The sequence below is a fragment of the Meriones unguiculatus genome, chromosome 4 (genome assembly GCF_030254825.1).
Source record: "Meriones unguiculatus strain TT.TT164.6M chromosome 4, Bangor_MerUng_6.1, whole genome shotgun sequence".
In the NCBI taxonomy this organism is placed as follows: domain Eukaryota; kingdom Metazoa; phylum Chordata; class Mammalia; order Rodentia; family Muridae; genus Meriones; species Meriones unguiculatus.
The window spans coordinates 90,965,068-90,975,894 of record NC_083352.1 but is presented as its reverse complement, the minus strand read 5'-3'; positions in this window follow the sequence as shown (position 1 = coordinate 90,975,894).

The window sequence follows — 10,827 nt, the reverse complement described above, 5'->3', positions numbered from 1 at the left end:
AGTGAGCCAGAGGAAACCCCCAGGCAGCACCTCTGTTAGCTCAGCTCCAGCTCTGGGTCCAAACAGCTATGGCACTATGCACATAGCTCATGAGGAATGTTCTTCATGAGAGCCTTTCTTCTCTTTCATCTCTTCCAGACCCCACAGAGTGAATTCATGTGCGCCTGATCTACTTCTCTTTCTGAAGAAAGACAGCAGCTCCTGAACAGACCCAGAAACTCCAAGAGTCGGGGGGAGAGGGCTCAGTTAAGAGTGTGCTTGATGTATGAGCATGAGGATCTGAGTTGTAGTCCCAACATTCCTGCATAAGTAGGTAGGTAGATAGATAGATAGATAGATAGATAGATAGATAGATAGATAGATAGACAGAGAGAGAGAGATAGACAGACAGACAGACAGACAGAGAGAGAGAGATAGATAGATAGATAGATAGATAGATAGATAGATAGATAGATAGATAGACAGATAGATAGTTCGAGGCAGCAGTGAATGACCCGGCAGTTGCTTGGTGATTGCTGGCCAGCCAGTCTAGTGCAATCAGTGAGCTCCAGCTTCTGTGGGAGATCCTGGCTCAAAAAAAAAAAAGAGAGAAAAGAAAAGAAAAAAAAGTGGAATGTGACTGAGGAAGACACCCAACAGTGACACTTGACCCCCACATGCATGCATATACACTCGCATGCACAGGCACACTCATACACACAGACACAGAACACACAAAGAAATCCATCTGGCACGCATCGTGCTTTCCAGTTTTCCCACAGTATCTTCCCGAGGCTTCCACAACCCTGCGAGGCATTTACAATATCCCACTGGACAGATTTGTTCCCACAGCCGCCGCTGAGCTGCTCCAGAGCCCCCACCTCACCCTCCACAAATAAAGGACGTGGAGGAGCTGAGGAGGCTTATTAAACCTGAACCTCCTTCTCACTTCCCTCTGGCCTGGTGCTCTGCCTTCCTTCTCCAATCCTTTCCAAGGCACTGTTGAATTGTACCAGAGTGCCTGGTGGCCACTTCGCAAGGCAGATATGCTCCATCCCACAGATGCAGAACCTGGTATACACAAAGGCAACGTGACTTGCCTGTGTCACAGGGCTGGTAGGAAAGTGCCAGGGTCCATGGGCAGGGCATGGAATCCATGTCTAAATTGCTACGTTATCCTGTATCTGGCTAATAAAAACTGAATGAGGGAAGCATGCCTCTGGAGCAGTGATTCTCAATGTTCGTTACACTGGGACCCTTTAATGCAGTTCCTTGTGTTGTGGTGGCCCCAAACCATAAAATTATTTCATTGCTACCTCATGAATGCGAGTTTGCCACTGTTGTGAATCTTAATGTAAATATCTGATATGCAACCCCAACAGAGTGGTGACCCACAGGTTGAGAACTACTGCCCTAAAGTGGCTGGTGTCAGTGTTTTCCTGATGGCAGTGTTTCTCATTATCACCCTCTTACCTAGAAGCAAGGTAAGGCTTGAGATCCCTACCATAACAAATAAAAAAACCCCAAGGCACAGATGCATGACTCTCCTCTGGTTTGACCCCCTATCTGACAAGTATCCTCTCGAGTCCCCAAGGAAACTACTCTGTCATCTTTTTCCCAAACTGGTATCCCACCCAGCCAGCAGCTGCTTCACCACAGACCCAAGAAAATGTATGCCTCAGTCCCTTCTCAGATCCTCTCATTCAGATCCACTCATTTTCTAAGGTTCTCACCCTATCTGCGCATTTGTTCATTATCCAGCCGGTCAACAAATACGTATTGAACAGCTGTGTTCCAGGTACTGAGTCAAGCACGGGGAATTCAACGGCGAACAAGACAAACACACTCCCCCTGGCCTCACGGAACTGGTATTATGAGGAAGATAGACAATATGCAGCTAAATATAACAGGAAGATAATTACACATATTGATAAAGGCAACAAAGAGAGTAGGTAAGGAAGAGAGAGGGGGGGCGGATCAGTTCTAATAAACTGATCAGGGAAGACTGGCTGGAAGAATTGACAGCTGAGCTGAATGACAAAGGCAGGGCCAACCCTGCCAGGATTTGAGGGCAGAAGAGTCAGCCAAGTGCGAAGGTCCTGAGGTGAGAAAACCAGTCTGTGTGAGACACAGCAGGGGAGCCGACAGGGCTGGGGCTGAGACAGGAAGGGGGGCATGTTAGGACTGAGAGCCAGGAACCCTCACAAAAGGCCCTGCACAGCAGGGTGAGGAGTGTGGATTTTATTCTCCATGCAGTGAGGAGTTGTTGGCGGATCAGAGGCAGAATGACAAGTCTTAATGTATGGTTCTAAAATACGACCTCAGTCGTCATATAGAGGCTAGAGGGCAGGGAGGGGGGCTGGGAGGATCTGAGTTCGCTTAGAAGGCTACTACCATCAAAGCAGTTTAGGCTGTGGTGGCCAGAACCAGGATGACAACGGAGAGGGAAGGAGATGATTGGGAGAGGAGTTCAAGTTGTTGATGCACTGGGGTCCAGGCAGGAAAGAAAGAATTCAAGATGACTCCAAGCTGGATGTCCAAGAGACTCTCCATACTAACCTGCCTCCCAGCCTGTGAATCGCCCACCCAAGCCCCGCAGAGGGACATGGCTTGCTTCTCACCATGTTTGTATCTTGTTTTCAAAGTTAATACTCAGTCACACCAACTTCAGAAGTCCAGAACCCAGGCCACAGTGGTCCAGGAAGCCTAAGACCATACTAATGAAGAAATAGCATCGTGATGGGCTCCATGAGGTCCCCAGGAAAACGCAGGTCCCCAGAGCACTTCATGGACAAGGTTACAAGGTTCATACACAGAGGCTATGTGTGCGCCCCACCCACCAGCCTCTCTGAGACCCGGTTTCCTTGCGTGTAACACGCAGAAATGATAAACATCTATTGCTCTTCAAGCTTCAGCAAAGACCAGGAAATCATACACACACACACCACACACACACACACTATGTCATTGTTGGTTTTTTATTCTTAGTTCTTGCCAGCCAAGGTCAAGGGCACCTGTCCTGCCACCACAAGGCTGTGTGTTCTGTGAGGTTGGAGGTTCATAATCTAAAAGCATGTCCACATTGGTCTTAATGAATAAAAAGCTTACCGGGCTTGGGGTAAGAAGATAACAGGCAGGGTCTAGAGGGATTGAAGTGCCATTTGTCCCCAGCCACAGTGCAGTTTTTATTGCACACTGTTCTACTCTGAGAGTTCTGGTCCTTCTCAACCCCACTCCCTGTGAGTTGAACCTATGAACTTGATTGACACCCCACAATAGGGACCAGATGAAAAGGTGGCGCCAGGGCAGCCAGGAGGCAGTGTCTCTCTGAGACAACAGAGGGCACACATTCAGATCCCTGTGCAATGACAGACGTGCTCAGTCCCCAGGATGGAATACGCTGGGTCCGATTCCCCTGCGCAACCCAATCAGACATGTTTCCACATATACAAGCCTAGTCGTGTGCCACGCCAGATTTCTAAGAGACACCTAGAGCATTCATAAAATGAAGCACTGGTTAACCCTTTCGTGCCCAAGTTCTCCGTAAGAACAGTTTCCTTGATAACTCTGAAGAGGGGGGCTGCAGAGAGGGCTCAGTGGGTAAGAGCACTGGCTGCTCTTCCAGAAGACCCTGACGTAATTCCCAGCACCCATATGGCAGCTCACACCTGTCTGTAACTCTAGCTCCAGAGCTTCTGATTACCTCACACAGACAGACATGCAGGCAAAACACCAGTGAACATTAAAAAATATTTTTTTAATAATAAATTTCTAAAACTCTTGAAAGCAAGGATTAAGTTGGCTTACTGTCCCTCCCTTTCGCCTTCACAGGCAGCAGGGACTCCTTCCCAGGGTAGGAGCCTGGGTCTGCTCGCCTTCACATGGAGTCTCCCTGACTCTTCTATTCTTCTAGCCACAAAGATAAAGTGTTTCCCAAAATTAACATTTTAAAACTAAACCCTGTGCTTCTTCCTCAGGATAAATGCAAATGAGGATTCCCGGTATTCGTTGGGTTTGGGTTTTATTGTTTAAATATACACTTCCACTTTGGGGGGGGGAAGCGGGGGAAGGGGATAGAAACAGCTTCTTGGAACTATTGTGAGTGTAATTAAAGGAAACCTTTTTTGCGTCCTGCACTTGAGGTAGGAAGAGGAAATTGCTTTTAATCAGCGGTTTTGTTCTTCAAGATGGATGGATAGATGATTGATACCTAGGATAGATAGATAGATGAACAGACAGACAGATAGGCAGACAGACCAACACACTTTTGTTAAAGACACTGATTCCAAGAAGAAGCCCGCCCTCCCTCAAAAGTGAAATGAGTGCAGGGAAGAGCAAGAGCCAGCGCAAAGATGGGATTAGAAGGCAGGAGGCTGTGAGAGGCAGGGCGCCTTCTGGAGCCATTCTCCGCGGCTTCAGCACCGCGGACAGCTCCCGTCTTTGTCTTGTTCCCAACTCCCACGCCGGTACAGAGCCTGGCTGCCACCGCGGGCACACCCCTGCCTCCGCTGACAGACCTGCTAGGGAGACAAAGAGAGAAGGAGAGGGAGAAAGGAAGGGGGAAGAGGGGGGGAGCGAGCTATAGGCTTTCCAGTCTTCCCGCGTCCTCCGAATTTGATCCTGGTCCCGTCCCACAGCATCTAGAAACCGGTTTTAACTTGGTTTCCCGCGCAGTCTCGCTTTTAACTACAAGACGCATTAGTGAGGGCATTAGGGGTTCTGGGTGGCCGAGGAGAGTTCAGCTCGGGTTTTCAGGTAGTTCTACAGCCTCCCACAATCTGCCTCTAGACAATGCCTAGACTTCCAAAAGGGGAAAAAATAAAACTAAACGTGAGGCACACACATACAAGAAAAGGAGAGAAATCCGTGGTTTCCGACGCTGGGCAGGTGTACGTTTACCAAGCTAGGATACCCTAGCTGAATTTAACCCCAGAATGAGCAATGTCAAATCCAAAGAAGGGAAAACCAGAATGCAAAGAAACCAGAAAGAGGAGAAAGCCCCCCACCCACCCACACACACACAGCCGTCTCCATGAATAAAGAAAAATTCGATTGAATAGTCTCACGATGAACGCCAATCCATCTCCCTCGAAAGAACACGCGGCGTTCTTTCTCCCTTTCATCGGGGGAAAAAGGTCTAGTTCCGAGTTCAACAAGGGCGGCCACTGAGCCTGATCAAAATATTTTTTTCCCCGGGTCTTTTCGGATGACCCAGGATGAAACCGGATTTCTTCCCAAATCGGCCCAGGCACAAACTTAGCTTTCAGGAAGGCGGGAAAGCGCTGGGGTGGAAAATGCAGACAGCCACGAAACTTGGCCCCTCCACCCCACCCTCAGGCATCCACACAATCGAGCCCGCAAACCCCTCTAGTCCGGCCTCTACAAAGTTCCTCGCACCTGCCAAGCTAGCAGAAGTAGGCCAGCCAGCTAACAGTTCTGTTCTCCCAAATTCGTTCCCAGCGGAGCCTCACGGCGGAGGCAGACGGCGAAAGAAACTTTCAAAACGAAGGTCCCGAAAGGATATCTGAGAACAAGTTGGCAGGGAAGGGGAAGATTCTCCACTGACCCCTTAAAGCTTGGGGCTGGAGGGGTCATGACCTGGGGGCACGGAGATGGCCGAGAACACACCCGGAGACTCCGAGTCAACACTGACTGGTCTGTAGTCGCCTCTAAAATAAAACGCCTCACTCCCGACCCTCAAAAAGAAAAAAAAAAAAAATCCTTGCATTTCCCCTCTTATTTTGAAACAGCAATCGCCCCCCCCCCCCCGCCCCACATCCTGACCAAGAAACCTGGGAAAGGCCACGGAGCCCCGCTGAGCAGCTCTCAGGAGTTTTGGAGCCAGCGCTGTCCCCCGCTGGGGTCCCCACAGAGCCGAGGGCGCTCAGCGGGGTAAACACACCCGCCTTGGGAGGCCAGAGCTGGGGTCTCCTCCCAGCCCCCTCCCCTTCCCTAGGGGGTGGGCGCGGGGCTGCCTCCCCCAGGCCCGCTGTGCGGCTTGGGGGGGGGGGGCGTTCAGCCTTGCTGCTGTGTAAACCGCCACTTTCCGAGGCGGATCTCCCTTTTAACACCTTCTAAACAAAGGCTAATGAGGCCACTGCATTACTCTATCAACACACAATCATTAGCAACTGAGAAATACACACACGCGTGCGCGCGCAAGCACACACGCACGCACTCACACCCGGGGCTGCCGAAGTGGGGCCAATTCTAAAGCAACCCAAATTAGGCTAACAAAAAAAGAAGGTGAGGAGTGGAGGGGTGGGGAAAGGGAGTGGGAGAGGAGAGAGGGAGGGAAGGAGGGAGAGCACACAGCGAGAACAAAACAAACAGAAGGACCAAGCGAGGATGAAAGACGAAACTCAAATTCAGGTTAGGTGTGCCAGGGACTCGCATTTGGAGGGCCATCCCAGGCCAACTGTCCTCTTTGGACTTCATAGAAGCCACTCCCAGGTTCCCAAGGATGGATTCTGCACGCTGCGGGACCAGCGTTTGGGCTTCCCCCGTAAAAGAAGCCAAGCTGCCCAGCCAGGCTCAACTCTCACCCCAGCCGGGCACAGGGAAACCGGCAACCAACCACACTGCGCGTGGGCGCCCCCACCCCACCCCCGCTAAGCAAAATGTCAGTTTCGCTTACAAGTTGGGGGTGGGGGGGGTGGCTTCGTCCGCTCTCTTCCAAGTCACCTTCTTGCTGAGAGGGACCAACCCAGGCTCTGGCTTCCGCGGAGCCTGAATTCTGCCCTAGGAAAGGGTGTCTCACAGTAGCCTGCTGGGGAGGGGGGGTCCCAAGAGCCTAAGGGTGGGGGTCCTGGGGAAGATAAAGAGTGGGAGGGTCACTCCCTGCTCTGCGCGTTTGGGGCATGGGCGTCGCCAAAGCTGAGCCCGACTTCCCGGTTGACCCCCTGGATGTCCTCCCGTCTGGTAACTTAGGGGTGCTGCTGCCGTCGGCGGTCCGGCTCCCGCCCTGCCCCTGAGCGGTCTGAGCAGGAGGCTGAGATACTGGAAGATGGCTTTCAGACTTAGCACTCCCCCGCCACATCTTGGGAAAACGGTCTTCCCGGTGCTACCTCCCAAAGTGGAAAGAGGGAAGGATGGAAGAGGAGGCGAGGGTGAGGCCCCGGCCGGTCTGCAAACGACCCGGGTCGGGGCCCCGCACAGTTTTAAAAGCCGGTTAGTTCCAGAGTGTTGCCGTTACAGGAGGACCCAGAGCCCTGCAGAGACGCTCAGGAAACCCAGTAGTTCACGATGTGGCGAGAGGAGAGCCCATCAGCTTTCCCAGCTCCTCCTCCCTTGTCCCTCTTAGGCCAGTACACCGTCCCTACTTGGCCCTAGACTCCGGGCTCCAGTCGGCTCTGTGGGTCCTGCGCGAAGGGGCGGAGGGGGGCAAGACACCTCGTCCTCTCCCACTCCACTGCAGTCTTCCGGGCTTGGCCCTGCGCCCTGACCCACACAGCACACCTCGCCGGAGTGCACCCGGCTGGGCTTGAATGCCTGAGGTTCGGGAAGACCTAGGGCAGAGACCGGAGACCGGGTCGGCGGGCTTCGCTCGGCCCGGCCACCAAGGCCGGCTCGTACCCCGGGCGGGTGCCTCTGGGCGGCGGGCCCTGCGCGGCGGGATGCTGAGTGTCTGCGCGCGGGGCCGCCTATATTTACACCCAAAACAAAATAATTACACTCTTGTCGGAGGGAGAAAGCCAGTGATTAGGCGCAGGCTCTTTGCGGCAAAGCAGTTTCTCAGTGGTACACCAGTATAATTTTTCACGGCTGGCTGAAATCAAAGAGGGGAAGTAATGAATCCGGAGAGCAATTTAAATTTACAATTTGTAACGCCGCCGCCGCAGCCGCGCAGACCCGGCCGAGAGCGCAGCTCCCAGGCGCTCGCTGCGTTTGTTTAATGTTAAAGCTTCGCTGGCTCTTGGTGGGGGGGTGTGGGGAGATGAGGATGCATGATGGGGGGGTAATGATCGAGGTCGGGAGAGGCCCGGCTGCTGCGACACCTGAGATGCTTCCGGGAGAGAAGGGGAAGGGGCGAATCTCCAGGATTCCTCCCTCCTCCCCCCCCCTCCCCGCGAGTCAGCACAGGGCCTCCAGCCTGCCCCTTCCAAAAAAAATAAAAAAATAAAAAAAAAAATAAAAATAAAACAGGCCAATCAGGCCATTCTGAGGTAGGGTGGCAGCAGCGACTTCAGAAGACTTAGGAACACTGGAGCAGTCGGAGATGGCCCCTTTCTTGTTTGGCTGAAGAATCTCCGGGGCTTGGGGAAAAGTAGACGTGCAGAGACCCGACGGAAATGTCCTGCTCGGGCCAGCTCGAGAGGAACCTCCTTCCTCCGCCACTGTCCAGTGTCCCCGGCTGGAGGCCAGAAGAAAAAGATACCCCCCACGCCCAAGCTCTCCGGGCCTCGAAACTCGCACTCCAGCCGGGAGGTGTGCGTCTCTTCGCCAGTAATTAATTACCGAACTCAGGGGGGAATATGCAAGGAACATTTTACTAACTCTACAGGGCTTAAGTGATTGGAAACAGATTATTATCTTGTTTGTCTTTTGTCTGTTTCATTTATCCCCCTACCGTCTGTCGAGCTGTAATGTTGATACTCTTTACTCTAGAAGGGAGATTTTTTTTTATATAGTAAATTCCATCAACATCTTGTATAAGTGACATTGAGTCTTGGCGCATCACCCTGTTAAGACACAAGCGTTTATTAGTTACATAGAGGAGGGAATTTCACTGCCGGGCGGCCATCTGTCAGCGCTGTTCGGGTGGGATTGCTATATAAAATAGCTGGCCTGCTATTTTTCTGGATGCGGTAGTGGCGTGGAGGAGGCTGCCTTGGCTTGCCACGCTGGCGCGGGGAGGGGGGAGGGGGGAGGGGGGCTGAACTATACGGATGCGTGAGGTGCCCAGGTGACTTGAAGGGGTGTGAATAGGCGAGTCCTTTGGGCCCTTGTGGGCTCTTCTAGAAGCTCCACCAATCCTTGCGTGCTACAAGTAGCAGCTCAGCCCCGGGTGGCCCACCCACAGCCAAGCTCGGAGACCCCCCGGGTGGCTGCTCTCTCCTACAGTTTTCTCCCTGGCTTGGCACTCAGTTGCTGGAGTGCGGCTGCACTTTCACGTTCAGGGAAGTTCCAGGAGAATCCCGAGGATGGGTCTGTCCAAGAGTGGAGAATCAGACAGGGCTGGGCGGGCAGAACCCTGGTTGGGGAGACAGTAGGGGTCTGGCACCTTAGGCTCCTTTTGGTAGCCACAACGAGGGAGGGGTGCTGGGGAGGAGGGTTGGGTGACTGTGGGGTAGCCGGTGTGAGCCTTCTCCACGCGTCTCAGCGGCCATGCATAATGGGAGGCGGCCTTTGAAGTGTTTTTGATGGATGCCAGACTCCAAATCGGGTGAAAAAGGCAGAGGGAAAATGAGAGAGGGGGAACCAGAGAGAGAAAAAGAAGAAGGAGAGGAACCAGGGAAACAGAAAAGGAGGAGCCACCGAGCTAAGGAGAGAATAACTCCAGGAGAAGTGGGGAGCTGAGGGAAACCTCCAAGAGACAAAGGCGAGAGAGCGAGAGCAGCGGCTGGCCTCCCCTGGGAGCCTGTGTGGTGCCCTTCTCTGGGCTCCTCCGTCCATCTTTCCTCTGCTTCCTGCCGAAGCTCGGGGAACAGTCCTGCTCTGGACAGACACTCCCCCAAAGCTTCCTTTGGAGGCTTCCAGAAGCTCTCTCCTCAGGCCTGAGAGGCCCAAGTGTGATTCAGGCTGTTCGGTCTCACCACACTGCAGGTGCCGAGGCCCTTGACAAACTACTGGTCAGGTGACATGCTCACACACAGAAGGAGGAAACCTTTTCCCAAGGCCCAGCTGATGAGGCTCTTCTCAAGTATCTCCCCCCTCACCCAAGGAGATACTCACTGCTAGTGGAACTCCTACAAATGGAGGTACACATTCCCCTCCAGTCCTGCAACACTCGTGTAAATAACCACTGTCCACACACACACACACACACACACACACAGAGAGAGAGAGAGAGAGAGAGAGAGAGAGAGAAGCTACAAAATTCTACGCCCAGAATCACACAGCTCCGCTCAGCCACACACAGGATTTCTGGCACACACTTACAAAGAAACACACTCAGGCAGGACAGTACACTTTCCCATCAGGGTTAGCTCGCATGCCCGAGCCGTGCCCTTTCACTAGCAAGCATACCCTCTCACACCCAGCACACTCACCTAAGCATACACAGACGGACAAATCATTTCAACGCACGTGTTAACACACAACCCAAACAGGACCACAGAAGATTATAAACACCAAAATTTACGCGCCAGAAACAACAGAACCGAAAGCCGTCCAGGACTCAAGGTTCGATCACGAACGAACACGCTAAAAAGAGTAAAGTGATCGTTGCCAAGCAGCGGAAGTGCACTCACAAACTCAGTAAGTACACCCACACAAACATGCACAGCCAAGTCTTGGCACAAATGGCTCCAGCCCTTGGGCCCCGGCCCGGCCCCGTAGCATGAGCGGTCTACCCGGCAGCAAGCAAATATCCAGAAAGCGTCCCCCCCCCCCCCCCCCGCCTCACCCGAAGCAGGCGGTGGCCTGGCTGGCCTCGTAGAAACAAGGCCTGGTCCCTTTGCTCCCTTCCAGGCCCGTGAGGCCCTGCCCGGGCGCTCACCAGCAGGCACCCCCACACCTGCGAGGCTGCCTGTGGCCCTAGGAGGGGCCCCCGGACCTCAGAGCCCTCGGGACCGGGAATGCCTTTGGCACCCGGTGGTGGCCAGCCTCCCTGGCCCTGCAGAGTGACCCACTCCCCACGGTTCCCCTCCAGGCTGACCTGGAACCCGATGAGGTGGCAGAGAAAGG